General features: G+C 34.3%; 1 protein-coding gene across 3 annotated transcripts in view; it reads right to left on the minus strand.

Annotated features, from left to right (window-relative positions):
- ROBO2 (roundabout guidance receptor 2) overlaps positions 1-19,773 on the minus strand; it is a 1,246,741-nt gene that overhangs the window by 527,649 nt on the left and 699,319 nt on the right. The gene's annotated exons all lie outside the window — the stretch shown is intronic.

A 19,773-nucleotide genomic window follows, 5' to 3' on the forward strand; every position in this document is an offset into this window, starting at 1 on the left:
AGACCTTGCTAGATGTAAGCATTCCACAACAACAGCAAATTAGACAGCCAGATGCAGGCATCTTTGAATGGTGTTCTAAGCACCCAAATTTACATAATGGATTTTTTCTGCTCCTCACAGACTCTCAAACAATGATTTTGTAATGATTTTTTGGTAAAATATTTAATTTTTTAAAAGTTGAGTGGTTTATTAGCTCTTCAAATTTTTTGAAGGTGAAGTATAAATTATAATTCATGAATATAGATAAATTTAATTTTATTCAGTCAGTAACGACTCATTTGCAGTGAGTGTCACAGAGCTTTTGTTTTCAGGAAATGATTTCAATTATATAATATAATAAAGGAGAATAAAGAACCTAGAATAACACTTGTTGATTTCATTTCATGTGTCCCAAAATAAAATGCTCCTGCCTCATTATTCAGTTGAGTCATAGTATTTCCTTGAACTATGCTTTATTTTTCATCTACAAACTGGATAGCCCTGTCAACAACTGGTCCCTAGGCCGGGCGCAGTGGCTCAGGCCTGTAATCCTAGCACTCCGGGAGGCCAAGGCGGGTGGATTGCTAGAGGTCAGGAGTTCCAGACCAGCCTCAGCAAGAACGAGACCCCCGTCTCTACTAAAAAAAAAAAATAGAAAGAAATTATCTGGCCAACTAAAATGTATATATAGAAAAAATTAGCCGGGCATGGTGGCGCATGCCTGTAGTCCCAGCTACTGGGGAGGCTGAGGCAGTAGGATCGCTTAAGCCCAGGAGATTGAGGTTGCTGTGAGCTAGGCTGACGCCACAGCACTCACTCTAGCCCCGGCAACAGAGTGAGACTCTGTCTCAAAAAAAAAAAAAAAACAATTGGTCCCTCCACAAGTTAAGCAATGCAATTTAAACTTTTCTGAATGTTTTTGCCAGCAGAAGAAATTTTTGGCAAATTAAGAGTAGATCGTGAAATTCACTTCCTCCAACAAAATTTTTATGCAACCTCTGGTTTTTTCTTTCTTTCTTAGAAATATATGTAACAGTGTATCTTACTTCATAATAACCATGTTTCTTTCAATAAAATATTCTCCCCAAAAATTATCTGAATAAAATTAATCCAGGAAGAATCTCTTAGGATTATTCCAATTTTGAATGTGACCACAGACTTCCAGATTTGGGAGGTATAGTAGCACTATTTGAAAAGGGGAAGGTTATTTGACACATCACAACAAGAAGGAGGCAGTGTGGTAGAAATAAAGGACATAGGTTATTAGCCAGCTAATATTTATGCTTTACTTGCACCAGGTGTTAAGCAGAATGTCAACGTCTCAAGAATTGGGTTAGAAGATTTAAAGAAATTATATATATACATCACCAGGATAGGTAGTAGGCATTCAGTATATCTGTAAGCCACTACAAATATTCTTCCCAAAATTTAGCCCATAAAACTCACATTAACAAATGATTCTCTTTTCTAATGGCATTAACATTTTAATGCTTGAAATATTTTAGCTAGGCTAGCCTGATAGCTTTACACAAGATTTCAAAGGAAAGTTTTTACCGATTTATTGTTTGTCAAAAGAAATCTTATTCAAAATTTTCTCCATTGAAAACAATGGATCTCAGTGCCATTGCAAATGCTGTCCACATTGATTAGTTAGCTTAGGTAATTTGCAATGAAATGGAATTAATGAATCACACTATCACCCCATCATTCCACCAGGTCTGTTCTTACAACTTTTCCATCTTTGATTTCTTCATGATGATTAAATTCCAGTGTACTTCCCTTATGAGGGAGAAGGGAATGGAAAAGGGCTGTAAGGTAACTTTTTCTTTTTTTTCTAGAGGTCCTGTGATGCGATAGGGTGTGGTGGTAAGATCAATATTTGGAAAACACAAAGCCTTTTTTATCTTTTCCAGCCTTACTGAAACTCTTTCAGGAGATTTTCTAATTTGCTGTTGGCCTAAATAAATTTATAATATTTCCATTTCTTCTGAGGCACAGCAGTGATACATTCATAAAAAATAAGTTTAAATTAGAAACATCATCAAAAGTGAGACCTAGAAATACTACTTATTTTTTACAAAATTTCAAACATGGCTTTTTTAATGTTCTAAAACTAAAGGGCTTATTGTGTGAAAGGGAACTGACAAGGACACAAGAGACTTCTTATCCAATTCAAAAGGCAGCCTTGATCCCGAAACTTTCCAGTTGTACAATACAACCTACAGCATCCCTACAACCTAGCTTCCCAGGTCCAAAGGGAAGGAGATTGAGCTATCAGAGTCATCTTATCCCAAATCTCCATTTTACAGATGAGGAGAAAAAAATGGAGTACCAAAGAACTGAAGTTTCTCTCCCCAAAACTAAGACTAGAAGGTCATAGTTATCTTAGCTGTCAGTCCAAGCTCTATTTTCAAGATGACTTTTTCTTCTCTATACCCCTCCCTCTTACCCCTATTTTGGAAGTCTTAAATTGAAATTCCCATGCACCAGATTTCAGTTGTTTTTTTGTTTGTATGGTTAGTTTTATGACCTATGGTACTATTCCTTCGTCCCAAAATTGAGGCAACTGGAAGAGTAAATTGCTACAAACTCATGGATCTGTAAAATGATCATACTCTTTATGGCTGTCACAGGAATGTTATCTTAGTAGACATATCTAAAAGAGAGGATAATGGATAGTAATTTAAATTTATGAACACAAAGCAAATTTTTAAAGATGCATACTTTAGATATGTTCATACTCTTAATAAAAGTATAGATTAGAAAGGTTGGCTCTTGTAGGTCTTGTGTCTACTATCAAAAGCAATGGGTACCTGCGTGCTTTTTAGAAAACCCTCCAAAAGTTAACAATTATTTAAAAGACTTTAAAAATAGCTTATATAACTCTTGGAATTTATTCTTAAACTTCTATGACATTTATTTACATTGGTAATAAATACATGGTTCTGTAAATCATTTTAAACTAAGACCAACTGACAGCAAATGGATAGTTATTTGAAAAGTAAACATTTCATTCATTATATAAAATATTAATACAACCTTCATCAAAGATCTTCAAAATTTCCTTCCTTATTCAGTGTGAACTAGTTGCTCTTTCAGGAGAAGGTAACAAATATAGACTCATAAAATTTTTTTTCTGAATTTCACAATTGTATTTCAGATCTTTACTTATCTACTGTGAACAGAAATTGCTGAAAATATTAAAACTGGAATACTTTTTCCCTCTGATAATTCTCTACCACTCCATGTTATTGAGTGCCTTCATTGGAAAATTTTAATAACTTTAAAAATACTATTACATTTTCTGGCTGCCCACATCCAAGGCACTGAGCCATTGACTTTGCCTAAACAAGTAGGCACCAAGTGACAGACAGAGCATTAGCATCAGGGGGAATGCAGGACTGGTTTGTGTAAGTTAGAATCAGTAGACGAAGGCAATGGATCCAAAGGTGAACCCATGGGAATATCTAGGTAATGCTGAAGAGAAATTTTGAAACCACTAACCTGAAAGGTATCCAGAAAATTGCTAGAGGTGATTTTCCTCCTGAGAAATAACAAATTAATATCCTACTTTATAAATTCATTTTCTAGCAAATCAGTAAGGACCTGATATATTACCCTAGACATTCATCCAATGCTATTGCAAATCAATTTGCTACATCTTACGTGGTTGAAAGCATTTTTTAAAGAGTGATTTGCCACCCAGTGAGAGGTTTTCATGGGTTATGCAGATTTGCCTTACAATGACAAAAACAATCCCTATTCTAAGAAGATATCTTTGAAATTTAGCTTCTTATTATCATACTTAGAATATTTTGATGTGATTTAAAATTACATCTGGCTTTGCAAAAGGTGATGTAATGAAATAATCTCCAAACTCATTGAATTGTTTAATAATATTTAATTTTCTGAAAATCATCAACATTTATTTGGAAACTATGAACAGGTTGCCAGAAAATGACATTCTGTTTAAATAAACTCTGAATGGAGTGATAAAATTGTGGCCTTCTTTTTTGTTTCCTAAAGAAAATTGGGTAGCAGTAGCATCTATAGATGTCAAAGGACCCAGGGTCAATGTTTAGAAAATACCATTCCACCCCAGCAATGACATTTTACACATGTGTACTAAGCTTTGTTAACTATTTAGTTTTTAAAAGATTTTCCTATAAATCTTGACATATTTTCCTCAAAGCTGGCATATTTTAAGTTTAAATTGAGATTCAACAACACAGTTAAAATTGCAGACAAACTTCTTTTGCTGTATAGCATACTAAATATTTTTAAAAGACAGAATTGAAAATAGTATTACAATACAGATATTTTCTTAAAAGAATAGTGGCTGAATCATTATGAAAAAAATTGTAACTGTCATGAACCAAATGCATTAGTTGTATCATGTCTAAGTGATATACACAATGACAGATTTTAGGCTTGTTAATATCCAATCAACATTCAACTACTAAAGAAGTTGGTCTAAGATGTGAATCTTACTGCATTGATAAATAAGTTACCTTAATTAACTGGATATCTTTCTAAATATGACTTATAAACCATGGATTGGCTTTTGTGGAATGGAGGCTTTTGTGGAATGATACCTCAGACATTGAATGCAAATTTTTGTGTGTATGTGTACATGTGCCTTTTTAATAAATAATAAGAACATCTTTGGCAGTTAATATAGATTCTCCATCTGTAGGACTAAGACATGAAACAGCTGTAATTCAAATGCTGGAAAGAAGTGTGAACTCAAACAAGTTTTTTATCCCCTTCATATCTTGATTTCCTTATCTATAAAATGCAGCAGTAACAACCTAATAACATTGCTGGGAAAACTGAATTAAATTTTTCCACATGCTGAGTACACATTAAGTACTCAGTAAATCCTTGCTACTATTACTAGCACTACTATAATGTATGATACTTTTATTAGTATAACCTCTATACTAAAAGGAGTCTGTGACCCCATAAAGACAAAGAACCACTATTCTACCAGATATGGTCCTTTTTATACAATAGTAGGTCATTCAAAATACAGCTTCAGCCTATCTCTCTACTCTGATTTTCTGCTACTGCCTGTTCCCACCTACCAAATTGAAGGTCCTTCTGAATGACATACCTTACCTGCATTTCCCTAAAGGGTCCATGTTTTTCATAGCTCTGCATCTAAGTCAGCTTTGTCAAATACTGTATTAAACTCTAAAGATGAAAATACTAGGTGCTTAATCAATATGCTATATAAATGCACAAATAAACATATAATGTTTGTTATTCTCCCAATGGAGCTATAGGTAGTTAGATTTTAATCAAAAATCTCTATATTAGTACAAATACTATCAAAAAAAGTATGGATTTTTTCAAAAAACTTAAAATAGAGCCACCATACAATCCAGTAATCTCACTACTGGGTATCTAGCAAACAAAAAGAAATCAGTATATCAAAGGGAAACCTGCACTTGCGTGTTTGTCACAGCACTATTCACAACAGTAAAGACTTGGAAACAACCTAAGTGGCTATCAACAGATGAATGGACAAAGAAAATGTGGTATATATACACAATGGAATATGATTGGGCCATAAAAAAGAATGAAATGCCATTTGCAGCAACATGGATGGAACTAGAAGATGTTATGTTAAGTGAAATAAGTCAAACACAGAAAAACAAATATTGCATGTTCTCACTCATATGTGGGAGCTAAAAAAATTGATCTCTTGAAGGTAGAAAGTAGATATTAAGAGGCTGAGAAGGGCAGGTAAGGGGGACGAAGGGAGGTTGGTCAATGGGTACAAACATGAAGTTAAACAGAAGGTATAAGTTCTAATGTTCCATAGCAGAGTAGAGTGACAATACTTAACAACAATGTATTGTATATTCCAAAGTAGCTGGAAGAGAGGATTTGAATTGTTCCCAACAGAAAAATGATAACTGCTCAAAGTTATGGACACCTCTGATAACCTGACTTGATCATTATACATTCTATGCATGTAACAAAAATCACATGCACACCATGTATGTAAAATATTATGTGTCAATTATGTTTTAAAAAAAAAGCCAAAAAAAAGTCTTTATAATAGCTAAAGAAAGCTTCTATTGTGGTTCATGGTCAATTGGATGTGTACAATTTTAATACCAGACATTACTGTTAGGCATGCTGAAGAAATGATTTGTAAATCATATTCAGTGGGATTTAAGCAAATGTTGATGCTTAACAACTCTGTGTGCCTCTAAACTATTTTATTAAAATAGGTTATATCAACATTGATAATTTTTCATTATGAAAATCTTGAAATCGCTGCATGATTAATATACAAGAAGCATCTATTTTTGCATACTTTTCCATTATATGTTTAGAAAGGATTTAGGTATATCAAACACAATTTATTGAAGGCATAATAACATGACTTAAGGTAAATGACATGACAGAAACAGCAATATTACCAGAAAATTTTCTGAAATTATCTCTTATCAATAGTTTCAAGGGGTGGTCAAAACAAAATCATTTTCTCCTTTTTAAAGCAACATATTTTTCCTTGAAATCTCTAAACTGTACCTATGAGATTGTGTCTTCTCAAATTAAGGCTAGACCTCTTGCAGTAAAAGGCCTAAGTCAAAGAAGAGTATACTGATCCCAAAGATGAAAAGAACGATTTTCTCTTGAATGTGGGAATGGCCAAATTATTACTATTATTTTTACATTGTACAATAGCTTTCTGGAATTCTTTTCTGAAGCTTGTATCTTGGGAGCAAAGGAAGTTTATAAAGGTAGCTGAATACAACTTGGACTTATCACATTGTCTTTGACTACTGCACTCAAAGTTGACCAATCTGAACAGAGCTAACAGCATCCCATTTCTGGGGAGGCAATTGCAGGATATACATCTAAATTCACTTTTACTTCAAGCAGGAGTGTAATTCAAATATCTTAGACAAGACTTGTGATATGAAATAGGTCGAAGAGAGGCCATGTCTAATCAGCTACAAATAGCTCTTAAGCTTGGAATAAAAATCTGTTTTCAGATTTTTAGAATCCTGTAGAAGATTTTTGAGTTTGAATTTTTCCCTCACTTTATACATTCCATTAAAATAAAAATAAATATAAACTTAAATTAATCTCTTTCAAAAAACATTTTCTTTAGTTTTATTATGTAAATCATAATGATTTTGATATGACATCAATAGTAAGGCTATGCAAATGGTTGGTTACATTTAGACTGCAAATTGGAATTACTTTAGTAGATAAGGAATATAGGTTACCTTAATTATCAGGATAGTTTTCACCTGGGGATCTACTTTCTCTTCATTTTTGTCTATTTATGATTATCTGTTGATGCCTTTAAAAGTAAGTGATTCAATGAAACTTAAATTTCTTTTCAAAAGATGTCTTCTGTTTCAGAGCAAAATGACCACTAGATAACATCACTGCTGCAACAGAAATACTGAGTGTACTTTTCAGTTAAAAGATTCTGTGTGCATAGAGAAAAAAGAGCTTTTTTTTCTCAATGGAGAAAAACAACAAATGGGAGTGCTATAAATGTTTTAAAATGGTTTTTTTCTGCTTGAATTATGTTTCACTAAAATACATGAGACTCAATTCCTCGGGTCTCTCAAAAAAATATGCAGTTTCTAGAATAGTTAGGAAAATGTTATTTTCCACTCAGTCCATTTACTTTGAAGCCTTATCAGATGACGGATCAAATGAAACTGATCATCACCAGGTTTTCCCAGGTTATTACCATGTGGACATGGTATTAACCTCCACCTACCCACTCTTGAAATGCAATGCTTTCTTGTCACAAAGCAAAGGAGTGGAACGCATGGAATTATTCTGGATTATGAAAAGGAAAGAAAATGCTGACAGCCAGGGGAATGAAAATGGATAGAGTTAAATAGTGTTTGTTAAAGACAACAATAATGATAATTTAGAATAAGGTGGTATTTTTAAAACGTAGGAAGTTGCTTTTACTGTCAAGTAGTCAATGCATCAAACTCTGATAATTTGGATTTTATAACTAAGCAGCAACTGAAAATCTGAAAGAAAATGAAAAGTGTACAAATTTTAAAAGAGTGTAATGATGTTTTCCTAATATTCCCCATGGGTATCCTGCTTTCAAAGAAGCATTGCTAAGTTCTGGTTTTTTAGAGATACACAAAGTGCTATTGACATTTTTTAAAAAAGAACATTGTTACTGGCTACTTTTGCTACAAATTTTCATCATAGATGGGAGAAGAAAACAAAATAATCTTTGAGTTTTATGTAAACTATTGAACTAAAAGCTTGAATTGAGTCTAATCATTTCTGACTCAGTAGTGAATGTCTCTCAAGGTGTGTGTACCTTAGACCTTATTCTCTTTGGTGCTTTCCATGGAGAACTCATTCCTTCTCACTGTGGCAGATATTATCTCTATGACAACAATAGCCAAATCTCCAGTTTAGTATCTCCAGCTAAGGAAAGCTCTAGGCTTTGTTCAGGTTCCCACTTGAATGCTCATTCATCACCTCAAATTCTATGTATCTCAAAGTGGATCCCTCACCTCTTTGCTCCTACACTCCATCCTCCTCTGTCATTCCTGACATCATCTCCATCTTTCTGCAGGTCTCTAATGCTCAAAATTCCAGTTGTAACATTTAACTATTCGATTTATTTCATATTCACTTTCATATCCATTTTTCATACATTTCTGTAGGTTCTTCCTTTTTTCTCCAGGTTTGTGCCTATCTCTTAGTTTCACAGTTGCCATCTCTCTCTAAACTCACTTCCACACTGTCACCATTCCAACAGCTTTGTAATTTCTCCCTTCCAAGTATATTCTTTCCTTTTCCTCATTAGTCCATTTCTAGAAAAATACATAAGGATTTTAGAACAGCTAGGGTGTATAGCTTTTCTTTAAACAAACAAAGAGGCTGGCCAGGTAAATCTTTTCAAACTTTCATGGAGTGTTCTAAATTCTTCTTATTCCCTTGGCCAGTAGTAATCCATTTATTCAGCCAGCTGAATCACAAATTGGACTTCTCTAAGTCTAGCTTAAGCAGGCAGGATTAAGCAAATTGCCTTGTGAGTCTGATGATTAAGCACAGAACTCTGAGCCACCATGCCTGGGTCAGGCATTTATTTGGACAGTATTTATTCAGGCTGCCATGAGGTCTTTGTGACACTGATTTATAGTCAAAGATTCCAGAACATCACTTACTATATTAAAACTTGGCTATGTTTTTCATTTTCTGAGTTCACTGCAAATTTAGAAAAATACATTGACTGCAGAGAAAAAAAGAATGAGATGCAGAACCCTCCATTTCATTCACATAGCTTGTGCCCGATATATTTATCTAAACTACTCATACAGAAATTGGGTCTATGGGCCAACTGCCTCAGAAACAAATCTTGAAATGATGATGTCGGCATTCATATAATCTGGCTGACTTTTCCCATTTGATTTATGAGTAGTTTCAAATAAAATTTTAAAATATCAACTATTAAATACAGGCCTTAATTTAATCTCTGAACATTCCCTGTGAGATCATTAGTTAAAAAAAAAAAAAATTAAAGAGTATAATGGCACCAATGTAGTTAATACACATTACCGTCCTCCGTATATATTTGTTTAGTATGTGTAATTTGAACTCAAATTCACAAAAATGCTAAAGAATATTTCACAGCAAATATATGTCAACAGTCTAAAGTCCATCAACAATCAGGAAATGAGGGGATTGTATCTCTGTTGTCATTAGTTTACAACCAACTGATTTCTTTAATTAGCCTCACTGGGGCTAAAAAAGGTATTAAACAAAGGCATGAATAAGAGCACAATGTATGACTTAGCCAGGCTCAATAAGCACCACCTTGATGTACTGATGGTCCCTAATGAAGACAACTGCCACCAATTAGACAACTGAAAATTAGGTTGAAAACTAAAGTGTTAAAACAGGAACAAGGGACTGACTCCTGAATACTAAATTATTTTTAGGGAGCATTTAATCACTCTCACAATAGCAAAAAGTAAATTTTAGTTATTTTTCTTCACTACAATAATTTTGCTTTATACTTTATGCATTGCAGGCTTACATTTTAGCTTTTTTGTTTTCCTTTTCCCTTTTGAAATTTTGCTGGAATTCTAGCTTAATACACTTTGTAATTATGATCATCTTAGATCAATGAGTATACAATTGGAAAAATGGGCCACGTAGTATATTTAAATATAGGGCCTAAGCAAATAGTGTTCATGGCTTCTGGATTCAGACAGACCTCCAGCTCAGTGCTGGCTCCTGGAGGGCAGGTTATTTCTGAAGTAGAAGATATGGGGACTTTTTAAAATATCAGATTCTATAACCAACATTAAGAGTGATTATGGAAATCACCCAAGTATCAGAGTCTGGGGAAGATGGAGGAGAAGCCCCAGCTCAGCCTGGGTGCAGAGTGACCATGTGTGTCTATGTCTGTATTTATGTCTATATATTATTTTTACAGTAAGCCTGAAGAGCTCATTGCTCACAGAATTTTCTTTGATAAACCAAGAATTTTACAACACTTAACACACTTTTGCACAAGCCGCAGCCTTCCTTCACATAATAAAAATAGAAATTCTTCCAGCCTGCACACTGGCAGGCAGCCCGCGTTTGCCAGTACCACAATTATTTCTGAACGACTTGGCACAACCTTTAATGATATGCTTCTTGCATCACAGGATTCGATGTTCCATTTTTGCCCATCTCATCACTTCGGTCTCCAGAAGTTGTATTTGCCTGGTTATTATACATGGGGGCATTTCTGCGTGGCTGTCCTTAGAGTCTACACCCTCAAGCTGTCTTAGAGGTGAGATCCCCTTTGGATCTCCACTGGCTTAGTTCCCTTGGATGGGAGCCAAGACAGAACCGCCTTATGCTGAATTTCACTGCTATGGCCAATCGTGTAATAAGGAGTCTCCCTTGTCAATACTCTTTGGATTCTAAAGGATCATATTCCCAGTGTAAGCACAAGCATTTAAGATTATGTGTTTCTTTTAATTTCATTTTTTTCTTTAATAATCAGAGCCAAACAATATATATAAAAATACATGATAGTGTTGGTAACCTAGAGTTTTCCATAAACTAATAAACTAGTGCCTAGACATTAAACATACACATACACACACACACACACACACACACACACACACGTGCATATGAGTATAAACACATTTCCAGAATCATGGGAACAAATTTTTTCTCATTTTTCCCCTCAAAGAGGAATCTGCCACTCAATATTAATGTCAAATATTTTAATCTATTAAACAAAAACATTCGACCCAGTGATTATCTTATAAAAACCAGAACGTACAATATATGTAATTATATTATCAGATTAATATATCTACCCTTCTTTAGTGGAACCATGCCCAGGCATAAACATAAGTCTCCACATAACTATATATTTATGAAGAGAAATACATGAGCAAATATGTTCAAGCTTACTGCACTCCTGCCAAAGGCAGGTGAATGCAAGAGGGAAAAGACACAGGTCTACTCCTTACAGTCAACTGTAGCTAGCTCGGTTGAAGAGACCTTTCCAATTCTTGGCAGAATAACAAATTCTCAAGCAGAGAGGGGATGGGGTGAGATTTTTTCTCCTGTAAGTAACTTAATGAATGAAGTACTAATTAACATTATGGCATTGATAAATGGAGAGAGAGATTAGGGATGTACTCGATATTCAGACCTTCGCAGATGGACTGTCAAAGCCACATTAATTCCTATCTCATTGGAGCATCTGCTTCTCCCATAATCCACTGGCCCTTGATACGAACAACACAAACTGTTGTGACTCAATTCGATTTATATCAATCTAATTTCTTTTAATCCAATTTGTATTCCAATCTACTACCTTCTAATCACTTAAATCTTCAGCCTCCATCTGGTAAATTTTCTCTCAAAATTAACCAAGCAGATGCCTCTGCGATTGTCTTCCACAGTCAAGCTAATCAGACCCTCGCAGTGGCCTATAGAATCCACTAAATAGGTACGTGACTTACGGTGTTGCCCTTCTAGTTACAAACGCAGGGAGGTAGGAAGACCATTTTATCTACCATTAATTGGTTCATTTGCATAACACTGCTTGGGAAGAAACATGGGACACAAAAGCCAAGAGAAGAAAACTACAGGAAGAGAGCAAAATGTGCTCATTTGTCAAGTGAGCTTTATAATTCAATCTGTCTTTTGAATAGGTTAACAAACATGGACTGGGAATATTATTTCATTCTGTAGAATCTAAAAAACTATCCTCTGTACTCTGTGGGATTAAAGGAGTTTGTCTAATAACCACAGAGTCATATGGAGATCCCAATTTGGTCCACCAATATATTCTTAACATCGACTTCTGAATTTCAGAACTATGCCCTGATTTATTCACCAAAGCATATGTGACATAAAGAAAAGAGCCCCTGGCTAGCATTGACATTCACTCCCATGGAAGTTCCACTGTGGTCCATAATTAAGGTCACAGATTAAACATTCCCCTATGGGCAGCCTGGACAGCACTACCTGTGGAATAAACATCATTGTACGGACACGGTAAGTAGCAAAAATAAATAAATAAGTAAACGACCCAGGACACATAAAGGCAAACACTATAGTAATAAAGTAAACTTTATTTCACTTGAGATTTATGAGGTTTGTTTCATTAATTTTTAACCATACTTCTTACATAGTATGTCTTGATAATACTAAAAAATTCTGCATTTTTTGTTTTGTTTTGTTTTTCAAATTTCATGGCACCATCAAATAGGAACATTAAAGTATTCAATGGTGGACCCCAGGAGGATGTGACCTCTCAGAAAGACTTTTGCTATCGGAAAAAACCTGAAAGGTAACCCAAGAAATGTATTAAATCTAGAACATAGCTGATCTTGGAGTGAATAATGCATAATAAGTCAGGCTCATGAACATTTTGAAACAGAAAATGTCGAAATTCCTTCATAAACCATAATATAAAGTATTTACAGTTGATTTGAACAATTGCATGAAGAATATACTTCTACAATTCTGACTAGAATAAGATATAAAAGACAAAGCCTGCAGTTGGCTGGGTCACTGGGTGTCCAAAATAACTAGAGAAATCCAGTTTGAGATATCAGAGGGCCCTGGTGAATTGGGGGGCAGTAGAAGAAACCAATCCATCTCTATTTCTGCCCTGAGACAGCCAGTGACACACATTGTTCAGTGAATAAAACAAGCTACTGTGGGTCCAGTTCTGTCTCATATTCCCCTCTCTCAGCCTTAGTTGTTCATCTGCGATGTGGAATGTTCAATCCACCCGGAACACAGAATCCCTTACTGTGTTCAGGGTGAAATGAGATTGTATTTGTAAACCACAGTTTTTGAATTCTAAATTGCATATCAATGTAAGACAGTATAGCAAGGCCATTGAAGAACATGAACTCTGAACTTAAATTTGAGATCCAGACTGAGGAGTTGGGGTAACTGTGGACCAATTACTAACTCTCTTGGTACCTTGGTGCAAAATGGTGATGATAATATCTCTTACCCATTGCTACGATAAGATACATAGTGTGCTTAGAGGAGTGCCTGGGGAAAAGTGTTCCAGGAAAACATAAGTGTCAGCTAAAGCTGCGGTTCCTATCCTCCTCCCAACCCCACAGCAGGAGCTAAGGCACAGACCAGCGAGCGAAGCTTCATCTGTATTTATAGCCACTCCCCATCACTGGCAGCGCCACATAAGCTCCAGCTCCTGACAGATGAGCAACAGCATTAGATTCTCACAGAAGCACAAACCCTACTGTAAACTATGCATGGGAGGGATCTAGGCTATGTGCTCTTTATGCGAATCTAATGCCTGATGATCTGATGTGGAGCTGAGGCAGTGATGCTAGCGCTGGGGAGCAGCTGCAAATACAGATTATCATTAGCAGAAAGGTTTGACTGCACAATAAACATAATGTCCGTGAATCATCCTGAAACCATCCCCTTCTCCTCCGTTGGGCCTTGGAAAAATTGTCTTCCATAAAACTCGTCCCTGGTGCCAAAAACGTTGGGACCACTGAGCTAAAGGATAAAAGCTAAGAAAGTTTTCTTTGTCCTGTAAGTTTTCAAATATGTCTGGATGTTTATAAATAGTTCAGTAGCTAAAGAGCACTGCCTATTTTCTCAATGACATTTTTCTTTTCAATAATAAAGGCAAACTGAATTATAAGAGTATAATTATTTCAAATGCTACAGTGACGTCTATCAATGTGAGTGGAAAGAAAATATAATTATCCACTTTTAATTGGCTTTCACCTGAAAACAGTGACCTCAATTGTATCAATAATGTTATTATTTACTCAAATAAACTTATTGTGTACTATGTGCCAGACAGTGTACTAGAAGGAGACAGTCCCAGTCTCATGGAGTTCAGAGTCTTGTGCCCTGGCACTTTGATTAAACCCCTCTTCCTCTCTGGGCAGTAAAATATCTGAAGCAAATATGTCATGTGTCTACTTGAATGCCTAGGAGGCTCATGAAACTGACTTAGAATTTTAAAAGTATTGGTTAAAAGTCTACTTTCATATCCGTGCCTCAATAAGAGAGCAGAGATAGAAACTGGCAGAGGTTCTAGAACATCCAAAAATGATTCTATAAGCAGCTCAGCCACCAATGTACTCAAAGACTACCCTATCTATGCTACACCTCTGATACAGCAAAGAGTGGCCCTTGATGGATAAGAATATATATGTGTATCTATATGAATAACCAAGAGGACCAGATGATACTCTGAAGAACAAAATCCTTGAAAATCTAGACAAGACAGCAAAACTGGAAGGTCCATTTGATAACAAACCAAGGTCTCAGCTTCCATATTACCACAATCCCAGCTCATTATTTCTCTTCTAAAACTTTTATCCCTCAGTACCAAACCCTACCCCAGCAATCAACCAATGTAACTGAAGCCAAAATTTACAAGGCTGGCTGGTAACTTATGTACAATATTGCAAGAAGTAGTTTATTAATCATCCTAGAATTTTAGTTATTTATAAGGACCTTATTTCTTCTGTAATATTTAACTTACTAGTATTTCTGGTGCCTAGCACAATACTCTGGTATATGTACATGTTTAACTCACTTTCAATAATATTAATGTTCAATAACATCAACAAAAATGATCAATAGAGTTAAACTTTGTGGAATTTTTAGGCACTGGATGCTTGATCAAGATTATTTTATTTCATTCTCAGTAAAACCTTTGTATAATGATCCCCGTTTTATAGATGAGAAATGCAAGAATTTAAATAGCTGGCATAGATTCACAGGAAACTGTCATTATCCACAGTATTCAAAGGTTTTCAAAACATAATCAAATATTTTGTGCTCTATTTTTCAAAAGGCAAGAATATATATTTCACATATGCTGTGTCATCGCTGTGCTTTTTGCTGAAGATTTAGCACAAGAGACAGCACGTTTATCAGGAGGGAGTAAGTTTGTTGAAGTGAACTGTTGTAGTATCATTTTTGAAGGTTCCCGTTATCTAATCACTTCCTTAAAAACTTCAGCTTCTCCAGCTTTAAATAGTCTCTACAAAATTTGCACTGATCAGTAGCAATTTTGACTTCTTTTTTGAAGAAACACATACAAAAACTCAAAACTCTATAATCCAATCCTATAGCTTTAATTAAGGCAAATTATTAATGCTTCATATAGACTTGTACATTGTGAGTTACTTTTTATGAAAAGTGCTATAATTTTTATATTACAAATTATAACTAATTTTTATTTGAACAGTTTTATTTAATTTTTAAGGCAATCATTTGTAAAGATTTCATATAGTTTCATTTTGAAATAATTTATAGGTGGTTAGTGAGACATAGTTTGACATGAGAAAAAAATCTATTTTTCCTCTAGTGTAACTTATTTTCTTTACATTGAAAAATCTTTATTATTTAAAAAAGCAAACTTAAAATATAAAAAACCAAAAATATACATTGCTGTTAGATATTTTAGTACTACGTATGCTAAAATATCTCCTTTCCTCCAAAAATGTTTCAAACATTTAAATTAGCTACTATATTTAAGAACAAGTCTAATTAAATCTCTAAAAACATTAAAGACTCTTCCTAAAACAAAGCAGAAACCACAAAACAGCACAATGAGATGAGAATAGCCATCAATGAAGAAGAAAATATAGATTTTATATATTTAATTTTATGATATAGTAAAAAAATTATTGAAAGATAATTGGACATTGTATGCCTGTTCAAAGTATGTCATGTACCCTATAAATATATACAACTGTTATGTACCCATAATAATTAAAAATAAAAAATAAAAAAAGAATATATACATATATAAAAGAAAAACTGCAAGCTAACAAAACATGCCTGAGCTTTTCAAACTGTTTTCAAACTATTAACATTTCCTTTTTTTCTTTTCCTTTTTTCTTTTAACATTTCCTGACCTCAGCAAAGAACAGTAATTTTAAGTCCCAGTAGGATGCCATAAGAAAAAATAGTGTATAATTAAAGCATTCCTTCTAAAGGAATATATAGACCATATTTTGCTGTTTTTATTAACAAACAAAAACAGAAAAGTTACATTTTCTGTTAGTTATTCTCATCAGGAAACAGAATAAGGCCCAACTGTGCCACAGTGACTATCTCAGGGCACTTAGTCTTCACCCATCTCCAAGTCGTTGACATATACAAGGACAGGAATCCCAAATAATCTCAACAGATAGTCTCCAAGCTCTGTGAGAGAGGGAAAACATTACTTTCAACTTTAAAATCTTACTGATGTTCCCAATTTCCTTATTACTGAGATTCATCAATATTTTCATTTGAAGTATTCCTAATTCTATGTATCATTCTACATACTATGCCTTTAAATACAGGCACAACAAGAAAAAATATTGTCAAATGAAATTAGCAGGAAAGATACAACTCCTAATAAACCTGGTAAGTCATTCTATAATGCTAATATCGAATGCCAACTTATAAATTGTAATGCTACTATATAAAGAGATGCATTTTATGTATATGTGTATAAATAGCTCACTGACCAGAACCAAAGTGACTTCTCCCCTTTGATTTAAGTCTTATTTTCTAAAAGCTAGGTTTTAATGTATTCAACTTTCCAGCTATAAAGTTTTAAGTGATAGGACAGAAACATAACAAAAACTTTTACCCAAAAAAAGTGAAAATCCAAAGTGTGACACTTTTAAGTCTGTCAAGACTTAATAAAGAAAAACAAGGCAACATCCAACATATAGCATTTTAAATGCCCATGAAGTTTTGGAAGAAAAGGTTGCTACACTGTCATCTCACTCTGCCCTTAGGGACATTTATGCTGTGCTGAAGTAATATTATTTCTTCAAAGGACTGAATTAATTCATTCATTCATCATTTATTTATTTATAGGTAATATTCCAGTAACTAATACACATCACAGAAGGGGAACAAAACAATAAAGACGATGTTTTCTCTAGGGAGAGTTACTCTAAAAATGGGAAAGAAATACGAAGTCATGAGTTCACCCAGGACACAACTTTTTTTTTAAATGCAACTAGCTGTATTAGTTCTTCTTCCATCCTAAAGGAAACATCTGTCAGCAAACCAGCTGAACTAATAAACAGCATAATGTGTTAGAAAAGACTGTGCCTTGATTCATTCAAAATATAATAGATAAATACAAAGACCCTCTCAGGAATGTAACTAATTGCATTAGTGAGCATTTGCAAGGAAAACAAGACACATAAAAAATCATCTGTTCCTAACTACTTCTTTTATGTCCTAGAGTTATAGCACAGGTGGAAGGGAACATATATTAAAACTGAACCTTAGGAAAAAAGATGAGAGGATATAAGTTAGGATGAGATTGTGACACTTTAAAGGCAGCCCTCACAGGTATAAAGAACACAAAATGAAATTACATAACCTACTGATATTTATGAAAACAATCAGAACATACTTGAATATTTATGTTAAATCTAAATTTAAATTTACATTTGTAATTCATACGTTTGCACAGTGGTAGCAATAAAAATGAAATATTAACGTCACCTGCTTAATGAGAATGTGTTCATTTGTACACACAGTATTTTAATTTGTAATGTAAATGTGAAAACACTTTTATATTTGTGTTAAACTATTTATACTCCACATGGTTATCAAACTAGCTAGTTTAAAGTAAGTTAAAATATGATCTCATTAACAAACTTCATTTATCATTTACTCCTTTTCTTTGTGAATGTTTTTAGATCATAATTACTGACTAGTCATAAACCTTCAGGACTCTGCATAATTTCACATTGAGGGATGGAGAATGACACCACGCCTGCAGGACGATCCTATCTGTCCCCCTTCAGTGTGAGGGTCAAGCTGTGCAGTCCCCAGAAAGTAACATTAAATAAGACAACTTAATAATGCACTAGGGAGGAAATCACTTAATATTCATGTTGACAGAAAAGAAGGGAAGATGAATCACAGGGACTTTTGTGCTCTCAGGGAGGATTCGGGAAGGCCCTAGGTTCCAGTACAGGAAAGTTGATTGCTTTAAAGTAGTTCGCAGCAACCCTTTGATGGAATGCTAAGGTTTACTGCAAATTGGTACTGGGTGACAAATGAGAGACCTTCCTTACTTTAACTCCAAATTAATCATATTGTCCCATTGATCTTTGTTGTCTGTAATGTGCTTCTCACAACCCTTTCCCCTCTTCTGTATGGAAAAGCAATCTTTTCAATGAATTTTAAACAATTATAAAGACTATCTCCTCTCATATTTACTTCATCCTACAGGTGATTCCAGAAACAGCATGCATTCTTAACAAACAAAACTGTGTTCCTCTCACTCTGTTCATTTTCTACGACAAAGTAAACAGAAAAATAATGGCCAATGTTTACCTGGTATTCAGAACACTGAGTTAAATGCATTCAACCTGTTAAAGACTATTTTTAATGATAGTGATTAAATATAATTACAACCCTTTTCCCTGGAGCAATTTATTAACCCCCTTTGGATAAATACTCGTTTGCTGTAATTTTTAAAGGGCAATTGTTTGCATATCTATTAAGCATTTTCCTCAATTCCTATCTGCAAAACCACTCAAAAGCTGCAATGCTATGAGCATAATAAAGGCTTAGAAGATTCATTGCCTGTTCACGTTTTTAAAATGATTTCCTTTTCAACTTCTGCTAATCGTTGCATTGAGCTAAACGATAATGGCCTTAACAGTTCTTCTGAAAAAAAAAAAATGAAATCCATTCTGATATATTTATAGTAAATAAATATAAATGCAATCCTGAATTTAAATAAACACAGATTAATGCAGGACACATCCACAAAGTACAGAAACTTGAAGGGTGATGAAAGTTTACAATCTCTACTACATATTAAACATAAGATGCATTCATTCACAATTATATATGTTGATTAGTCACTACCTACTCATCACTGAGTATACACTATTGAACAAAACATCAACTCATGGCGGTTACTATCTGGTTGTATATAGCACATAAATATATGTTTTTAAATTATGATAAATGTGATGAAGCAAGAAGTAGCATGTAGCAAAAAGAGGTAATTTGGCTTATTGGGCAAGAAAGTCTTCTGTAAGTTAAGTGACTCTGAAGCGGAGGTCTGAAAGATAAATGAAGTTAGCCAAGGTAAGAACTGGAAAAGAACTTTCTTGGCAGAGTATCCAGCATTGGTTGTCTTTAAACAGGAAAGACCTTGGTATATTCTAGAAACTAAGATAACATCAGTGTGGCCAGAGTATAGAATAAGGGAAATGGTAGTGCAATAAAGTTTAAAAGTAAGTAGTTAGAGCCAAGAAT

The sequence above is a fragment of the Lemur catta genome, chromosome 1, assembly GCF_020740605.2.
Source record: "Lemur catta isolate mLemCat1 chromosome 1, mLemCat1.pri, whole genome shotgun sequence".
Classification (NCBI taxonomy): Eukaryota; Metazoa; Chordata; class Mammalia; order Primates; family Lemuridae; genus Lemur; species Lemur catta.